Source organism: Salmo trutta, unplaced genomic scaffold (genome assembly GCF_901001165.1).
Source record: "Salmo trutta unplaced genomic scaffold, fSalTru1.1, whole genome shotgun sequence".
In the NCBI taxonomy this organism is placed as follows: Eukaryota; Metazoa; Chordata; class Actinopteri; order Salmoniformes; family Salmonidae; genus Salmo; species Salmo trutta.
The window spans coordinates 11262950-11283436 of NW_021822911.1; the positions used below are offsets into that span (position 1 = coordinate 11262950).

Below are 20487 nucleotides of genomic sequence, written 5' to 3' on the forward strand. Positions count from 1 at the left end.
AGAAGAGACAGAGAGAGAGATAAGAGGAAGATTGATGAGAGAGCGAGGAGGGACAGAGCGAGGAGAGAGAGGGACAGAGAGAGAGAGAGAGATGAGAGAGAGAGGGACAGAGAGGAGGAGAGAGAGGGACAGAGAGGCAGAGAGTGAGAGGAGGGACAGAGAGTGACAGAGAGTTGAGAGAGAGAGAGAGACCGCGCGAGAGGGGACAGAGAGCAGAGAGAGAGAGAGAGAGAGGGACAGAGAGAGAGAGAGAGAGAGATAGAGAGAGACAGAGAGAGAGAGGGACAGAAAGAGAGAGAGGGAGGGACAGAGAGAGAGAGGGACAGAGACAGAGAGATAGCAGTTAGTATCTCTACTTGCAAATTCATCTTCTGCACATCTATCATTTCAGTGTTTAATTGCTAAATTGTAATTATTTCGCCACCACGGCCTATTTATTAATTTACCTCCTTTATCTTACCTCATTTGCACAACTGTATATAGACTTTTCTATTGTGTTATTGACTGTACGTTTGTTTATTCCATGTGTAACTCTGTGTTGTTGTTTGTGTCGCACTGCTTTGCTTTATCTTGGCCATTTCGCAGTTGTAAATGAGAGCTTGTTCTCAACTGGCCTACCTGGTTAATAAAAGAGAACCCAATCGTCCGCCTTGAATATTATTCATGTTCTGGTTAAAAAAGGCACTAATGATTTATGCTATACAACGTTTGACATGTTTGAACGAACGTAAATATTTTTTTCCCTCTTTCATGAAGAGAAGTCCGGCGGGCTTAGATCATGTGCTAACAACACGGAGCTTTTTGGACATAAATTATGAGCTTTTTTGAACAAAACTACATTCGTTATGGACCTGGGATTCCTGGAAGTGACATCTGATGAAGAGAATCAAAGGTAATGGATTATTTACATAGTATTTTCGATTTTAGATCTCTCCAACATGGCGGTTAGTCTGTATCGCGATGCGTATTTTTCTGGGCGCAGTGCTCAGATTATTGCAAAGTGTGATTTCATAGTAAGGTTATTTTTAAATCTGGCAATCCGGTTGCGTTCAAGAGATGTAAATCTATAATTCTTTGAATGACAATATAATATTTTACCAATGTTTTCGAATAGTAATTATTTAATTTGTTGTGCTGATTTGACTGGCGGTATTGGAGGGAAAAGATTTCCTCAACATCAACGCCATAGTAAAACGCTGTTTTTGGATATAAATATGAACTTGATAGAACTAAAAATGCATGTATTGTCTAACATAATGTCCTAGGAGTGTCATCTGATGGAGATTGTCAAAGGTTAGTGCATAATGTTAGCTGATTTTCTGCTTTTGGTGACGCCTGTCTTTGAATTGACAAAACATTACACACAGCTATTGTCAATGTACTCTCCTAACATAATCTAACTTTATGCTTTCGCCGTAAAGCCTTTTTGAAATCGGACAACGTGGTTAGATTAAGGAGATGTTTATCTTTCAAAGGGTGTAAGATAGTTGTATGTTTGAGAAATTTGAATTATGACATTTAATTGTTTTCAGATTTGGCGCTCTTGATATTTCACCTGTTGTTGATAGGGTGTACCAGGGGTGGCCCATAGAGGTTAACCACCTCCCAGTAGATGGACCCCACACAGAACTTTATATATACAGACTAGTTAGCCCATAGAGGTTAAAACCTACTACCCCATTCCACTACTTTGACCCTATCTGCTCCTGCACCAGGCCAACTAACCCTACACTCATTAAAAACCCACTACCCCATTCCACTACTTTGACCCTATCTGCTCCTGCACCAGGCCAACGGCCTGGGAGGACGGGACACCACCACTCAACACACCCTGGAACTCTTCTGAAGTCAAATCTAGTATGACCAAATACTTCTCTGCAGCTGCCACCAAAACATATTTTTTTTCATTTTTACATTTTACATTTTAGTCATTTAGCAGACGCTCTTATCCAGAGCGACTTACAGTAGTGAATGCATACATTTCATACAATTTCATACATTTTTTTGCTGGCCCCCCGTGGGAATCGAACCCACAACCCTGGCGTTGCAAACACCATGCTCTACCAACTGAGCTACAGGGAAGGCTTTTTCTGTGATTTACATTCCATTTCTGCGGTACAGTTGATAACCATTTGCTATGAACACTAAGAAGCCAACCTTACTGAAGCATATATCACTGGTTGGCCCATCCCTCTGTGCTGTCACAGATCTACTACTCACAGGGATCCTCTCAGGATCCCTCAGCCTTGACCCATCCTCCTCTACTTTCTTCACTGCCTCAGCAGTGACAACCTGTTCCCAACAGTGGGGTCAGTGGGATTGGATAGGGGCCCCTCTACCTCTCTCTCTCTCCCTCTCTGACTGGAGGAGACAGGTGAAATGGTGTGTCTCCTCTGGTCAACAATACTCACCTTGAGAGACTCCACAGCCTGTTGGAGCTCCTTCAGCTCCTTCTCTCTCTCCTGGAATCTCTGCTGGACCTTCTGCTGACTCATCCCCAGCTGCCTCTGTGGAGAATCACTCTTCAATGAGCTATCAAGCTTTATTAGTCCAGTAGATCAATAGTATAGTAATGTGACATAGGGCCCATAGAGAGGAAGGTCTAAAAAATGGATGGTCCATTTACTAAATGATATTTATTTGTTGCTATGTGAATGATTATAGTTTTTATGGTAGGTCTACATGTATCAACGGGTTGAGACTGAACTTTGGACTCATAAAAGGCCATTCAGAATGATAATAGTGTTTGACATTATAAAATGGTGATACATCTGGAGAATCTGGGTTGACATATCAATATACTCAAGGTTTGTGTTCATATTTGTTCTGCTGAGGATCAATTTCATTTGAATGATCTCATATTCAAACAGCCTTAGTTCCTCCTGTATCTTTAATTCTTTGTTTATCAGACAGTCACCAACAAGTTGTTCTGGTCTTACCTGTTTCTCAGTCCTCTCTGCTGCAGCTGACACTGTATCATGGCCTTTATGTTCATCCATTGTACACATCAGACAGATACACTGCTGATCGGTACGACAGTAAACCTCCAGCAGTTTGTCATGATGAGAGCAGATCTTCTCCTGTAGTTGTGCGGTGGCTTTGACCAGCTTGTGCTTCTTCAAAGCAGGAGATTCGTAGTGAGATTGGAGGTGAGTCTCACAGTAAGAGGCCAGACACACCAGACAGGACACGAGGGCTTTCTGCTTTCTGGTCCCAGTGCAGACATCACATGCCACATCTCTAGGTCCAGCATAGCACAGAGCAGGAGGGGGAGCAGCCTGGAGTCCTGTCTTCCTCAGTTTCTCCACAAGCTCAGCCAACATGTTATTTTTACTCAGCGTAGGCCTCGGACTGAAGGTCTGTCTGCACTGAGGACAGCTATAGACCCCTTTCAGAACATCCTGATCCCAGCAGCCCTCAATACAGCTCCTACAGTAACTATGTCCACAGGGGATGGCGACTGGTTCCTTCAGTAGATCCAGACAGACAGAACAACAGAACTGGTCCTGGTCCAGCATAACTCCCTGTTGAGCCATTGGGACGGTTGTTCACTCTCACACAGACAGACGACACAGAGACTCAGATCAGTTTCGTTTCCTCAGAAGAGAGTTTGTGAAGGGGGATGGACTTCCTGGTTCTGCCAGAGGGGTGGGGTTAGAGGGAGGGAGGGAGGGGTTAGAGGAATGCAGGAAGAGAGAGAGGAACTGCAAGCAACATCAAGAGGGAGACAAATAGTTTTGTTCCAATGTTAGAGCCCTTAACATATAAATAGTGTTAACCCAGTATCAGTATCTATAGTGTTAACCCAGTATCAGTATTAATAGTGTTAACCCAGTATCAGTATCAATAGTGTTAACCCAGTATCAGTATTAATAGGGTTAACCCAGTATCAGTATTAATAGGGTTAACCCAGTATCAGTATAAATAGTGTTAACCCAGTATCAGTATTAATAGTGTTAACCCAGTATCAGTATCAATAGTGTTAACCCAGTATCAGTATCAATAGGGTTAACCCAGTATCAGTATCAATAGGGTTAACCCAGTATCAGTATCAATAGTGTTAACCCAGTATCAGTATTAATAGTGTTAACCCAGTATCAGTATCAATAGGGTTAACCCAGTATCAGTATAAATAGGGTTAACCCAGTATCAGTATCAATAGGGTTAACCCAGTATCAGTATCAATAGTGTTAACCCAGTATCAGTATTAATAGTGTTAACCCAGTATCAGTATAAATAGGGTTAACCCAGTATCAGTATAAATAGGGTTAACCCAGTATCAGTATTAATAGGGTTAACCCAGTATCAGTATAAATAGGGTTAACCCAGTACCAGTATAAATAGGGTTAACCCAGTATCAGTATCAATAGGGTTAACCCAGTATCAGTATCAATAGTGTTAACCCAGTATCAGTATTAATAGGGTTAACCCAGTATCAGTATCAATAGTGTTAACCCAGTATCAGTATTAATAGGGTTAACCCAGTATCAGTATCAATAGTGTTAACCCAGTATCAGTATCAATAGGGTTAACCCAGTATCAGTATCAATAGGGTTAACCCAGTATCAGTATTAATAGTGTTAACCCAGTATCAGTATTAATAGTGTTAACCCAGTATCAGTATTAATAGGGTTAACCCAGTATCAGTATTAATAGTGTAAACCCAGTATCAGTATTAATAGGGTTAACCCAGTATCAGTATGAATAGTGTTAACCCAGTATCAGTGTCAATAGTGTTAACCCAGTATCAGTATTAATAGTGTTAACCCAGTATCAGTATCAATAGTGTTAACCCAGTATCAGTATCAATAGTGTTAACCCAGTATCAGTATCAATAGGGTTAACCCAGTATCAGTATTAATAGGGTTAACCCAGTATCAGTATTAATAGGGTTAACCCAGTATCAGTGTTAATAGTGTTAACCCAGTATCAGTATCAATAGTGTTAACCCAGTATCAGTATCAATAGTGTTAACCCAGTATCAGTATTAACAGGGTTAACCCAGTATCAGTATCAATAGGGTTAACCCAGTATCAGTGTTAATAGTGTTAACCCAGTATCAGTATTAATAGTGTTAACCCAGTATCAGTATAAATAGTGTTAACCCAGTATCAGTAGGGTTAACCCAGTATCAGTATTAATAGTGTTAACCCAGTATCAGTATTAATAGGGTTAACCCAGTATCAGTATCAATAGGGTTAACCCAGTATCAGTATCAATAGGGTTAACCCAGTATCAGTATCAATAGGGTTAACCCAGTATCAGTGTTAATAGTGTTAACCCAGTATCAGTATTAATAGTGTTAACCCAGTATCAGTATAAATAGTGTTAACCCAGTATCAGTAGGGTTAACCCAGTATCAGTATTAATAGTGTTAACCCAGTATCAGTATTAATAGGGTTAACCCAGTATCAGTATAAATAGGGTTAACCCAGTATCAGTATTAATAGTGTTAACCCAGTATCAGTATCAATAGTGTTAACCCAGTATCAGTATTAATAGTGTTAACCCAGTATCAGTATCAATAGGGTTAACCCAGTATCAGTATCAATAGGGTTAACCCAGTATCAGTATTAATAGTGTTAACCCAGTATCAGTATCAATAGGGTTAACCCAGTATCAGTATACATAGCGTTAACCCAGTATCAGTATTAATAGTGTTAACCCAGTATCAGTATTAATAGTGTTAACCCCGTATCAGTATAAATAGGGTTAACCCAGTATCAGTATCAATAGTGTTAACCCAGTATCAGTATTAATAGGGTTAACCCAGTATCAGTATAAATAGGGTTAACCCAGTATCAGTATCAATAGTGTTAACCCAGTATCAGTATCAATAGTGTTAACCCAGTATCAGTAGGGTTAACCCAGTATCAGTATCAATAGGGTTAACCCAGTATCAGTATCAATAGTGTTAACCCAGTATCAGTATCAATAGTGTTAACCCAGTATCAGTATCAATAGGGTTAACCCAGTATCAGTATCAATAGTGTTAACCCAGTATCAGTGTTAATAGTGTTAACCCAGTATCAGTATTAATAGTGTTAACCCAGTATCAGTATCAATAGGGTTAACCCAGTATCAGTATCAATAGGGTTAACCCAGTATCAGTATAAATAGGGTTAACCCAGTATCAGTATCAATAGGGTTAACCCAGTATCAGTATCAATAGGGTTAACCCAGTATCAGTATTAATAGGGTTAACCCAGTATCAGTATAAATAGGGTTAACCCAGTATCAGTATCAATAGTGTTAACCCAGTATCAGTATTAATAGGGATAACCCAGTATCAGTATTAATAGTGTTAACCCAGTATCAGTATAAATAGTGTTAACCCAGTATTAGTATTAATAGTGTTAACCCAGTATCAGTATCAATAGTGTTAACCCAGTATCAGTATTAATAGGGTTAACCCAGTATCAGTATTAATAGTGTTAACCCAGTATCAGTATCAATAGTGTTAACCCAGTATCAGTATCAATAGGGTTAACCCAGTATCAGTATCAATAGGGTTAACCCAGTATCAGTATTAATAGTGTTAACCCAGTATCAGTATCAATAGGGTTAACCCAGTATCAGTATCAATAGGGTTAACCCAGTATCAGTATTAATAGTGTTAACCCAGTATCAGTGTTAATAGTGTTAACCCAGTATCAGTATTAATAGGGTTAACCCAGTATCAGTATCAATAGTGTTAACCCAGTATCAGTATCAATAGGGTTAACCCAGTATCAGTATTAATAGTGTTAACCCAGTATCAGTATCAATAGGGTTAACCCAGTATCAGTATTAATAGTGTTAACCCAGTATCAGTATCAATAGTATTAACCCAGTATCAGTATCAATAGTGTTAACCCAGTATCAGTATCAATAGTGTTAACCCAGTATCAGTATAAATAGGGTTAACCCAGTATCAGTATTAATAGTGTTAACCCAGTATCAGTATTAATAGTGTTAACCCAGTATCAGTATTAATAGTGTTAACCCAGTATCACTATTAATAGTGTTAACCCAGTATCAGTATCAATAGGGTTAACCCAGTATCAGTATCAATAGGGTTAACCCAGTATCAGTATCAATAGGGTTAACCCAGTATCAGTATCAATAGGGTTAACCCAGTATCAGTATAAATAGGGTTAACCCAGTATCAGTATCAATAGGGTTAACCCAGTATCAGTATTAATAGTGTTAACCCAGTATCAGTATCAATAGGGTTAACCCAGTATCAGTATACATAGCGTTAACCCAGTATCAGTATTAATAGTGTTAACCCAGTATCAGTATAAATAGGGTTAAGCCAGTATCAGTATCAATAGTGTTAACCCAGTATCAGTATTAATAGGGTTAACCCAGTATCAGTATAAATAGGGTTAACCCAGTATCAGTATCAATAGGGTTAACCCAGTATCAGTATCAATAGTGTTAACCCAGTATCAGTATCAATAGGGTTAACCCAGTATCAGTATTAATAGGGTTAACCCAGTATCAGTATTAATAGGGTTAACCCAGTATCAGTATAAATAGGGTTAACCCAGTATCAGTATTAATAGTGTTAACCCAGTATCAGTATTAATAGTGTTAACCCAGTATCAGTATTAATAGTGTTAACCCAGTATCAGTATCAATAGTGTTAACCCAGTATCAGTATCAATAGTGTTAACCCAGTATCAGTATCAGTAGTGTTAACCCAGTATCAGTATCAATAGTGTTAACCCAGTATCAGTATCAATAGGGTTAACCCAGTATCAGTATCAATAGTGTTAACCCAGTATCAATATAAATAGTGTTAACCCAGTATCAGTATAAATAGTGTTAACCCAGTATCAGTATCAATAGGGTTAACCCAGTATCAGTATTAATAGGGTTAACCCAGTATCAGTATAAATAGGGTTAACCCAGAACCAGTATCAGTATAAACAAGGTTAACCCAGTATCAGTATCAATAGTGTTAACCCAGTATCAGTATAAATAGTGTTAACCCAGTATCAGTATCAATAGTGTTAACCCTGTATCAGTATCAATAGGGTTAACCCAGTATCAGTATCAATAGTGTTAACCCAGTATCAGTATTAATAGGGTTAACCCAGTATCAGTATCAATAGGGTTAACCCAGTATCAGTATTATTAGGGTTAACCCAGTATCAGTGTCAATAGGGTTAACCCAGTATCAGTATCAATAGTGTTAACCCAGTATCAGTATCAATAGGGTTAACCCAGTATCAGTATCAATAGGGTTAACCCAGTATCAATATCAATAGGGTTAACCCAGTATCAGTATCAATAGGGTTAACCCAGTATCAGTATAAATAGGGTTAACCCAGTATCAGTATAAATAGGGTTAACCCAGTATCAGTATCAATAGTGTTAACCCAGTATCAGTATCAATAGGGTTAACCCAGTATCAGTATTAATAGTGTTAACCCAGTATCAGTATCAATAGTGTTAACCCAGTATCAGTATAAATAGTGTTAACCCAGTATCAGTATCAATAGTGTTAACCCTGTATCAGTATTAATAGGGTTAACCCAGTATCAGTATAAACAGGGTTAACCCAGTATCAGTATCAATAGTGTTAACCCAGTATCAGTATAAATAGTGTTAACCCTGTATCAGTATTAATAGTGTTAACCCAGTATCAGTATTAATAGGGTTAACCCAGTATCAGTGTTAATAGGGTTAACCCAGTATCAGTATACATAGTGTTAACCCAGTATCAGTATTAATAGTGTTAACCCAGTATCAGTATCAATAGTGTTAACCCAGTATCAGTAGTAATAGGGTTAACCCAGTATCAGTATCAATAGGGTTAACTCAGTATCAGTATCAATAGTGTTAACCCAGTATCAGTATAAATAGGGTTAACCCAGTATCAGTATCAATAGTGTTAACCCAGTATCAGTATAAATAGGGTTAACCTAGTATCAGTATTAATAGTGTTAACCCAGTATCAGTATCAATAGTGTTAACCCAGTATCAGTATCAATAGTGTTAACCCAGTATCAGTGTTAATAGTGTTAACCCAGTATCAGTATCAATAGGGTTAACGCAGTATCAGTATTAATAGTGTTAACCCAGTATCAGTATCAATAGGGTTAACCCAGTATCAGTGTTAATAGGGTTAACCCAGTATCAGTATCAATAGTGTTAACCCAGTATCAGTATCAATAGTGTTAACCCAGTATCAGTATCAATAGTGTTAACCCAGTATCAGTGTTAATAGTTTTAACCCAGTATCAGTATCAATAGTGTTAACCCAGTATCAGTGTTAATAGTGTTAACCCAGTATCAGTATTAATAGTGTTAACCCAGTATCAGTGTTAATAGGGTTAACCCAGTATCAGTATTAATAGGGTTAACCCAGTATCAGTATCAATAGTGTTAACCCAGTATCAGTATTAATAGTGTTAACCCAGTATCAGTATCAATAGTGTTAACCCAGTATCAGTATTAACAGGGTTAACCCAGTATCAGTATCAATAGTGTTAACCCAGTATCAGTATCAATAGGGTTAACCCAGTATCAGTATTAATAGTGTTAACCCAGTATCAGTATAAATAGTGTTAACCCAGTATCAGTATTAATAGTGTTAACCCAGTATCAGTATCAATAGTGTTAACCCAGTATCAGTGTTAATAGTGTTAACCCAGTATCAGTGTTAATAGTGTTAACCCAGTATCAGTATCAATAGGGATAACCCAGTATCAGTATCAATAGGGTTAACCCAGTATCAGTATCAATAGGGTTAACCCAGTATCAGTATTAATAGGGTTAACCCAGTATCAGTATTAATAGTGTTAACCCAGTATCAGTATTAATAGGGTTAACCCAGTATCAGTATCAATAGAGTTAACCCAGTATCAGTATCAATAGTGTTAACCCAGTATCAGTATTAATAGTGTTAACCCAGTATCAGTATTAATAGTGTTAACCCAGTATCAGTATTAATAGGGTTAACCCAGTATCAGTATTAATAGTGTTAACCCAGTATCAGTATTAATAGTGTTAACCCAGTATCAGTATCAATAGGGTTAACCCAGTATCAGTATCAATAGTGTTAACCCAGTATCAGTATCAATAGGGTTAACCCAGTATCAGTGTTAATAGTGTTAACCCAGTATCAGTATTAATAGTGTTAACCCAGTATCAGTATCAATAGGGTTAACCCAGTATCAGTATCAATAGGGTTAACCCAGTATCAGTATTAATAGGGTTAACCCAGTATCAGTGTTAATAGGGTTAACCCAGTATCAGTATTAATAGGGTTAACCCAGTATCAGTATCAATAGGGTTAACCCAGTATCAGTATACATAGGGTTAACCCAGTATCAGTATCAATAGTGTTAACCCAGTATCAGTATTAATAGTGTTAACCCAGTATCAGTATCAATAGTGTTAACCCAGTATCAGTATAAAAAGGGTTAACCCAGTATCAGTGTTAATAGTGTTAACCCAGTATCAGTATTAATAGTGTTAACCCAGTATCAGTATCAATAGGGTTAACCCAGTATCAGTATTAATAGTGTTAACCCAGTATCAGTATCAATAGTGTTAACCCAGTATCAGTATCAATAGTGTTAACCCAGTATCAGTGTTAATAGTGTTAACCCAGTATCAGTATTAATAGTGTTAACCCAGTATCAATAGTGTTAACCCAGTATCAGTATTAACAGGGTTAACCCAGTATCAGTATCAATAGGGTTAACCCAGTATCAGTATCAATAGGGTTAACCCAGTATCAGTATTAATAGGGTTAACCCAGTATCAGTATCAATAGGGTTAACCCAGTATCAGTATCAATAGTGTTAACCCAGTATCAGTATCAATAGTGTTAACCCAGTATCAGTATCAATAGGGTTAACCCAGTATCAGTATCAATACTGTTAACCCAGTATCAGTATCAATAGTGTTAACCCAGTATCAGTATTAATAGGGTTAACCCAGTATCAGTAATAATAGGGTTAACCCAGTATCAGTATCAATAGGGTTAACCCAGTATCAGTGTTAATAGGGTTAACCCAGTATCAATATCAATAGGGTTAACCCAGTATCAGTATCAATAGGGTTAACCCAGTATCAATAGTGTTAACCCAGTATCAGTATCAATAGGGTTAACCCAGTATCAGTATCAATAGTGTTAACCCAGTATCAGTATCAATAGGGTTAACCCAGTATCAGTATTAATAGGGTTAACCCAGTATCAGTATCAATAGGGTTAACCCAGTATCAGTATCAATAGGGTTAACCCAGTATCAGTATCAATAGGGTTAACCCAGTATCAGTATTAATAGGGTTAACCCAGTATCAGTATTAATAGGGTTAACCCAGTATCAGTATCAATAGGGTTAACCCAGTATCAGTGTTAATAGTGTTAACCCAGTATCAGTATCAATAGTGTTAACCCAGTATCAGTATTAATAGTGTTAACCCAGTATCAGTATCAATAGTGTTAACCCAGTATCAGTATCAATAGGCTTAACCCAGTATCAATAGTGTTAACCCAGTATCAGTATCAATAGGGTTAACCCAGTATCAGTATTAATAGGGTTAACCCAGTATCAGTATCAATAGGGTTAACCCAGTATCAGTATCAGTAGTGTTAACCCAGTATCAGTATAAATAGTGTTAACCCAGTATCAGTATCAATAGTGTTAACCCAGTATCAGTATTAATAGTGTTAACCCAGTATCAGTATCAATAGGGTTAACCCAGTATCAGTATTAATAGGGTTAACCCAGTATCAGTATAAATAGGGTTAACCCAGTACCAGTATAAATAGGGTTAACCCAGTATCAGTATTAATAGTGTTAACCCAGTATCAGTATCAATAGTGTTAACCCAGTATCAGTATTAATAGGGTTAACCCAGTATCAGTATCAATAGGGTTAACCCAGTATCAGTATCAATAGGGTTAACCCAGTATCAGTATTAATAGGGTTAACCCAGTATCAGTATCAATAGGGTTAACCCAGTATCAGTATAAATAGGGTTAACCCAGTATCAGTATTAATAGGGTTAACCCAGTATCAGTATCAATAGGGTTAACCCAGTATCAGTATCAATAGGGTTAACCCAGTATCAGTATTAATAGGGTTAACCCAGTATCAGTATTAATTCCAGGTCGCACCTGTAAAAGGCCAACAACCTACGCATCGCGCCATTGGCACCAATTGGGTCACTTGGTTGGAACTGTGAAGTGGCTCATATAGCGAGGATCAATGCACTTTAGTGGAACTATAATACAATTACATTATCATATGAAATGTAGAGGATCACTGCACTATAGAGGAACTATGATACAATTACATTATCATATGGAATGTTAAATGTAGAACTATAATATCTGAATATTGATATATTGAATTTGACTTGACCACATTACACCAACCTGTCTCAGTAGTAGTAGACTGTTAGGAGGGTTTTACTGTCATTCACTATACTAACATTACACCAACCTGTCTCAGTAGTAGTAGACTGTTAGGAGTGTTTTACTGTCCTTCACTATACTAACATTACACCAACCTGTCTCAGTAGTAGTAGACTGTTAGGAGGGTTTTACTGTCATTCACTATACTAACATTACACCAACCTGTCTCAGTAGTAGTAGACTGTTAGGAGGGTTTTACTGTCATTCACTATACTAACATTACACCAACCTGTCTCAGTAGTAGTAGACTGTTAGGAGGGTTTTACTGTCATTCACTATACTAACATGACACCAACCTGTCTCAGTAGTAGTAGACTGTTAGGAGGGTTTTACTGTCATTCACTATACTAACATTACACCAACCTGTCTCAGTAGTAGTAGACTGTTAGGAGGGTTTTACTGTCATTCACTATACTAACATTACACCAACCTGTCTCAGTAGTAGTAGACTGTTAGGAGGGTTTTACTGTCATTCACTATACTAACATTACACCAACCTGTCTCAGTAGTAGTAGACTGTTAGGAGGGTTTTACTGTCATTCACTATACTAACATTACACCAACCTGTCTCAGTAGTAGTAGACTGTTAGGAGGGTTTTACTGTCCTTCACTATACTAACATTACACCAACCTGTCTCAGTAGTAGTAGACTGTTAGGAGGGTTTTACTGTCATTCACTATACTAACATTACACCAACCTGTCTCAGTAGTAGTAGACTGTTAGGAGGGTTTTACTGTCATTCACTATACTAACATTACACCAACCTGTCTCAGTAGTAGTAGACTGTTAGGAGGGTTTTACTGTCATTCACTATACTAACATTACACCAACCTGTCTCAGTAGTAGTAGACTGTTAGGAGTGTTTTACTGTCATTCACTATACTAACATTACACCAACCTGTCTCAGTAGTAGTAGACTGTTAGGAGGGTTTTACTGTCATTCACTATACTAACATTACACCAACCTGTCTCAGGAGTAGTAGACTGTTAGGAGGGTTTTACTGTCATTCACTATACTAACATTACACCAACCTGTCTCAGTAGTAGTAGACTGTTAGGAGGGTTTTACTGTCATTCACTATACTAACATTACACCAACCTGTCTCAGTAGTAGTAGACTGTTAGGAGTGTTTTACTGTCATTCACTATACTAACATTACACCAACCTGTCTCAGTAGTAGTAGACTGTTAGGAGGGTTTTACTGTCCTTCACTATACTAACATTACACCAACCTGTCTCAGTAGTAGTAGACTGTTAGGAGGGTTTTACTGTCATTCACTATACTAACATTACACCAACCTGTCTCAGTAGTAGTAGACTGTTAGGAGTGTTTTACTGTCATTCACTATACTAACATTACACCAACCTGTCTCAGTAGTAGTAGACTGTTAGGAGTGTTTTACTGTCATTCACTATACTAACATTACACCAACCTGTCTCAGTAGTAGTAGACTGTTAGGAGGGTTTTACTGTCCTTCACTATACTAACATTACACCAACCTGTCTCAGTAGTAGTAGACTGTTAGGAGGGTTTTACTGTCATTCACTATACTAACATTACACCAACCTGTCTCAGTAGTAGTAGACTGTTAGGAGGGTTTTACTGTCATTCACTATACTAACATTACACCAACCTGTCTCAGTAGTAGTAGACTGTTAGGAGTGTTTTACTGTCATTCACTATACTAACATTACACCAACCTGTCTCAGTAGTAGTAGACTGTTAGGAGTGTTTTACTGTCATTCACTATACTAACATTACACCAACCTGTCTCAGTAGTAGTAGACTGTTAGGAGGGTTTTACTGTCCTTCACTATACTAACATTACACCAACCTGTCTCAGTAGTAGTAGACTGTTAGGAGTGTTTTACTGTCATTCACTATACTAACATGACACCAACCTGTCTCAGTAGTAGTAGACTGTTAGGAGGGTTTTACTGTCATTCACTATACTAACATTACACCAACCTGTCTCAGTAGTAGTAGACTGTTAGGAGGGTTTTACTGTCATTCACTATACTAACATTACACCAACCTGTCTCAGTAGTAGTAGACTGTTAGGAGGGTTTTACTGTCATTCACTATACTAACATTACACCAACCTGTCTCAGTAGTAGTAGACTGTTAGGAGTGTTTTACTGTCATTCACTATACTAACATTACACCAACCTGTCTCAGTAGTAGTAGACTGGTAGGAGGGTTTTACTGTCATTCACTATACTAACATTACACTAACCTGTCTCAGTAGTAGTAGACTGTTAGGAGGGTTTTACTGTCATTCACTATACTAACATTACACCAACCTGTCTCAGTAGTAGTAGACTGTTAGGAGGGTTTTACTGTCATTCACTATACTAACATTACACCAACCTGTCTCAGTAGTAGTAGACTGTTAGGAGGGTTTTACTGTCATTCACTATACTAACATTACACCAACCTGTCTCAGTAGTAGTAGACTGTTAGGAGGGTTTTACTGTCATTCACTATACTAACATTACACCAACCTGTCTCAGTAGTAGTAGACTGTTAGGAGGGTTTTACTGTCATTCACTATACTAACATTACACCAACCTGTCTCAGTAGTAGTAGACTGTTAGGAGGGTTTTACTGTCCTTCACTATACTAACATTACACCAACCTGTCTCAGTAGTAGTAGACTGTTAGGATGGTTTTACTGTCCTTCACTATACTAACATTACACCATACATTTAATTTATCTACACACTTTATAATAATCCCTGGCAGGATTCTCAACTTGTAGCCTGAATTCACAACCAGAACATGTCAAGTCATTGAGATATTTTCTGTTCTGTTCTGTGTATTCTGATGGATGAGGCCTGAGCTGGAATGTGAAGCTAACTGAAGCTGGCTATTTTTAGAAAATCAGTATATCAAGACTGTATCATAGTTTACCCCTCAGGCTACGCTCAGGTTTCAGCAAGAGGCAGGTATCAACATGCTGAGTCGGAGGTATCTACATGGGTTGTGTCCATTAGTTTACTCCACAGCCAACAGTTTTAAATGGCACTAATGAATACACACAACCTGTTTTGAGGAAGTGTAAGTTGTTGTTAGTCTCTCCACAATATTCATTTGTCTCTCTTTCACACAACATACCTCCCTGAGTGAAAAGAGTTAACTGTAGATTATAAAGAGAACATGTTTGTTTGTTGCTTGTTGTGTTTTAAGCCTGTTTTGAGAAGACAAGTGTATAGACCTATGATACAGTACACTCTTAGAATAAAGGGTTCCAAACGGGTCCTCCGGCCGTCCCCATAGGAGAACGCTTTTGGGTTCCAGGCAGAACCCTTCTGGCTTCCATGTAGAACCCTCTGTGGAAAGAGTTCTTCACGGAACCCAGAAGTGTTCTACCTAGTACCAAAAAAAGGGTTCTACAAAGGGTTCTCCTATGGGGACAGCCAAAGAACCCTTTTAGATTGTAGATAGTGTAGGAGCGATCACCCTGGGGCACACAGATGGGCACAGAACGAATTCACCCCACGCATCTAATTTATATCGAAAACATTTTAAGGAGAGTAGGACTATTATAACACTGTCCACCAAAAATATCATCAACTATATGTATACACATAACAATATCACCAACTATATGAATACACATAACAATATCACCAACTATATTAATACACACAACAATACCATCAACTATATTAATACACACAACAATATCATCAACTATATTAATACACACAACAATATCATCAACTATATTAATACACACAACAATATCATCAACTATATTAATACACACAACAATATCATCATCTATATTAATACACACAACAATACCATCAACTATATGAATACACACAACAATATCATCAACTATATTAATACACATAACAATATCATCAACTATATGAATACACATAACAATATCACCAACTATATTAATATACACAACAATTGTCGTCTTACCTTTTGTCTCTCAATAGAAACAGAGTCTGAATGATCATTCGGTCGTCGAAAGTTGCTTTTGTTTGCTCTGCTCATTTACATATCAGGTTCTACCTGTTCTCTCTCCGAGTCCCTCTCTCTTTACAGCTCTTACAATGTGCCTTGGCAAACATTCTACAACTGTCTGGAACTCTATTGGAGGGATGGTGGTGTTCTATTGTGTTGAGACCTGGTGACTGAGACGGCCATGGCATATTGTGAAACATCAGCAAGTTCAGCAAGTCTTCATTACTGAAGCTCCTGCCAATCGTGCCTCAACAATCACCAATCGTTAACTCTTCCCAAGCAGGGTCACAGTCTCTCCTGGTAGCAGCTCCTCTCTCTCCAGGGGTAGCAGCTCCTCTCTCCCCAGGGGTAGCAGCTCCTCTCTCCCCAGGGGTAGCAGCTCCTCTCTCTCCCCAGGGGTAGCAGCTCCTCTCTCTCCCCAGGGGTAGCAGCTCCTCTCTCCCCAGGGGTAGCAGCTCCTCTCTCCCCAGGGTTAGCAGCTTCTCTCTCCCCTAGGATGTGAAGACATTGGTGGCTTAGCCCATAGCCAGTAGGGGGTCCGGGACTGAATTTCAACAGCTAAAACCATGAATACATCTAAAGTGTTTTGCCAAAAACCACAACTTCAAACATAGACTATGACCTGTCTAATGAGCCAAACCGATAAAAGAATAACACAGTACCTAAACAAGCACTCTCTCTCTCTCTCCATCTCTCTATCTCGATAGCACGGACACACGCACCCACCAGTGCATTAATTATAATCCCTGTAGAAGCTTTAAGTGATAGAGTCTACTTTGCGGTCTCGCCTCCTCTACCTCTCTCCATCACTTTCTCTGTGTCGTCTGTTGCTGTCTCCGTGTCTTGTCTGGTGTCTCTCTCCATCATATCCTATTCTTCTCTTGCTGTCTCCGTGTCTTGTCTGGTATCTCTCTCCTTCACTGGAAAAATTGGTGAGGGTTAGGCCTACTACAATACAACATTCACAACATGACAACACAACTACACAACACCATTAAATACAGTTGAGGGTTACTACAATACAACATTCACAACATGACAACACAACTACACAACACCATTAAATACAGTTGGTTACTACAATACAACATTCACAACATGACAACACAACTACATAACACCATTAAATACAGTTGGATACTACAATACAACATTCACAACATGACAACACAACTACATAACACCATTAAATACAGTTGGTTACTACAATACAACATTCACAACATGACAACACAACTACATAACACCATTAAATACAGTTGGTTACTACAATACAACATTCACAACATGACAACACAACTACATAACACCATTAAATACAGTTGGATACTACAATACAACATTCACAACATGACAACACAACTACATAACACCATTAAATACAGTTGGTTACTACAATACAACATTCACAACATGACAACACAACTACACAACACCATTAAATACAGTTGAGGGTTACTACAATACAACATTCACAACATGACAACACAACTACATAACACCATTAAATACAGTTGGTTACTACAATACAACATTCACAACATGACAACACAACTACATAACACCATTAAATACAGTTGGTTACTACAATACAACATTCACAACATGACAACACAACTACATAACACCATTAAATACAGTTGGTTACTACAATACAACATTCACAACATGACAACACAACTACATAACACCATTAAATACAGTTGGATACTACAATACAACATTCACAACATGACAACACAACTACACAACACCATTAAATACAGTTGGAATGTAGTTAGAACTCTCAAACTGTTTCCATCAAACAGAAAAACAACAAGAAATCTGGATCAACACCTTTAGATTTCTACATAGTGCTCTTTGCTGTTTCATTACCCAGACAGCTGTTTAAGGTCATACAAAGGCAGAGTGCAGAATCAGTATTTTAGGGGTCATAGGTCAGATCCGTGGTCAGGGTTGATATGCATGGACTAGATTCACTGTTTGTGTCGATGCTGTTTATCTTTGTAGGACAGTAGTTCAGGTGGCTGTTTGTGTAGACTGCTCCTTGTCTTTTCTAGGGCAATAGTTCAGGTGGCTGTTTGTGTAGATGCTGTTTGTCTTTGTAGGGCAGTAGTTCAGGTGGCTGTTTGTGTAGACTGCTCCTTGTCTTTGTAGGACAGTAGTTCAGGTGGCTGTTTGTGTAGATGCTGTTTGTCTTTGTAGGACAGTAGTTCAGGTGGCTGTTTGTGTAGATGCTGTTTGTCTTTTCTAGGGCAGTAGTTCAGGTGGCTGTTTGTGTAGATGCGGTTTGTCTTTGTAGGACAGTAGTTCAGGTGGCTGTTTGTGTAGACTGCTCCTTGTCTTTTCCAGGGCAGTAGTTCAGGTGGCTGTGTGTGTAGACTGCTCCTTGTCTTTGTAGGGCAGTAGTTCAGGTGGCTGTTTGTGTAGACTGCTCCTTGTCTTTGTGGGACAGTAGTTCAGGTGGCTGTGTGTGTAGATGCTCCTTGTCTTTGTAGGGCAGTAGTTCAGGTGGCTGTTTGTGTAGACTGCTCCTTGTCTTTGTAGGGCAGTAGTTCAGGTGGCTGTTTGTGTAGATGCTGTTTGTCTTTGTAGGACAGTAGTTCAGGTGGCTGTTTGTGTAGATGCTGTTTGTCTTTGTAGGACAGTAGTTCAGGTGGCTGTTTGTGTAGATGCTGTTTGTCTTTGTAGGACAGTAGTTCAGGTGGCTGTTTGTGTAGACTGCTCCTTGTCTTTGTAGGGCAGTAGTTCAGGTGGCTGTTTGTGTAGATGCTGTTTGTCTTTGTAGGACAGTAGTTCAGGTGGCTGTTTGTGTAGATGCTGTTTGTCTTTTCTAGGGCAGTAGTTCAGGTGGCTGTTTGTGTAGATGCTGTTTGTCTTTGTAGGACAGTAGTTCAGGTGGCTGTTTGTGTAGATGCTGTTTGTCTTTGTAGGGCAGTAGTTCAGGTGGCTGTTTGTGTAGATGCTGTTTGTCTTTGTAGGACAGTAGTTCAGGTGGCTGTTTGTGTAGATGCTGTTTGTCTTTGTAGGACAGTAGTTCAGGTGGCTGTTTGTGTAGATGCTGTTTGTCTTTGTAGGACAGTAGTTCAGGTGGCTGTGTGTGTAGACTGCTCCTTGTCTTTTCCAGGGCAGTAGTTCAGGTGGCTGTTTGTGTAGATGCTGTTTGTCTTTGTAGGGCAGTAGTTCAGGTGGCTGTTTGTGTAGATGCTCCTTGTCTTTGTAGGGCAATAGTTCAGGTGGCTGTTTGTGTAGACTGCTCCTTGTCTTTGTAGGGCAGTAGTTCAGGTGGCTGTTTGTGTAGATGCTCCTTGTCTTTGTAGGACAGTAGTTCAGGTGGCTGTTTGTGTAGACTGCTCCTTGTCTTTGTAGGGCAGTTGTTCAGGTGGCTGTTTGTGTAGATGCTGTTTGTCTTTGTAGGACAGTAGTTCAGGTGGCTGTTTGTGTAGATGCTGTTTGTCTTTGTAGGACAGTAGTTCAGGTGGCTGTTTGTGTAGATGCTGTTTGTCTTTGTAGGACAGTAGTTCAGGTGGCTGTTTGTGTAGACTGCTCCTTGTCTTTGTAGGGCAGTAGTTCAGGTGGCTGTTTGTGTAGATGCTGTTTGTCTTTGTAGGACAGTAGTTCAGGTGGCTGTTTGTGTAGATGCTGTTTGTCTTTGTAGGACAGTAGTTCAGGTGGCTGTTTGTGTAGATGCTGTTTGTCTTTGTAGGACAGTAGTTCAGGTGGCTGTTTGTGTAGACTGCTCCTTGTCTTTGTAGGGCAGTAGTTCAGGTGGCTGTTTGTGTAGATGCTGTTTGTCTTTGTAGGACAGTAGTTCAGGTGGCTGTTTGTGTAGATGCTGTTTGTCTTTTCTAGGGCAGTAGTTCAGGTGGCTGTTTGTGTAGATGCTGTTTGTCTTTGTAGGACAGTAGTTCAGGTGGCTGTTTGTGTAGATGCTGTTTGTCTTTGTAGGGCAGTAGTTCAGGTGGCTGTTTGTGTAGATGCTGTTTGTCTTTGTAGGACAGTAGTTCAGGTGGCTGTTTGTGTAGATGCTGTTTGTCTTTGTAGGACAGTAGTTCAGGTGGCTGTTTGTGTAGATG

General features: G+C 38.9%; 1 protein-coding gene and 1 pseudogene across 1 annotated transcript in view; both read right to left on the reverse strand.

The window, feature by feature from the left end:
* Positions 1-20487, reverse strand: part of LOC115186470 (NLR family CARD domain-containing protein 3) — a 169496-nt gene that overhangs the window by 7309 nt on the left and 141700 nt on the right. The window lies entirely within an intron of this gene.
* On the reverse strand, positions 2311-3711 carry LOC115186708 (E3 ubiquitin-protein ligase TRIM47-like; annotated as a pseudogene).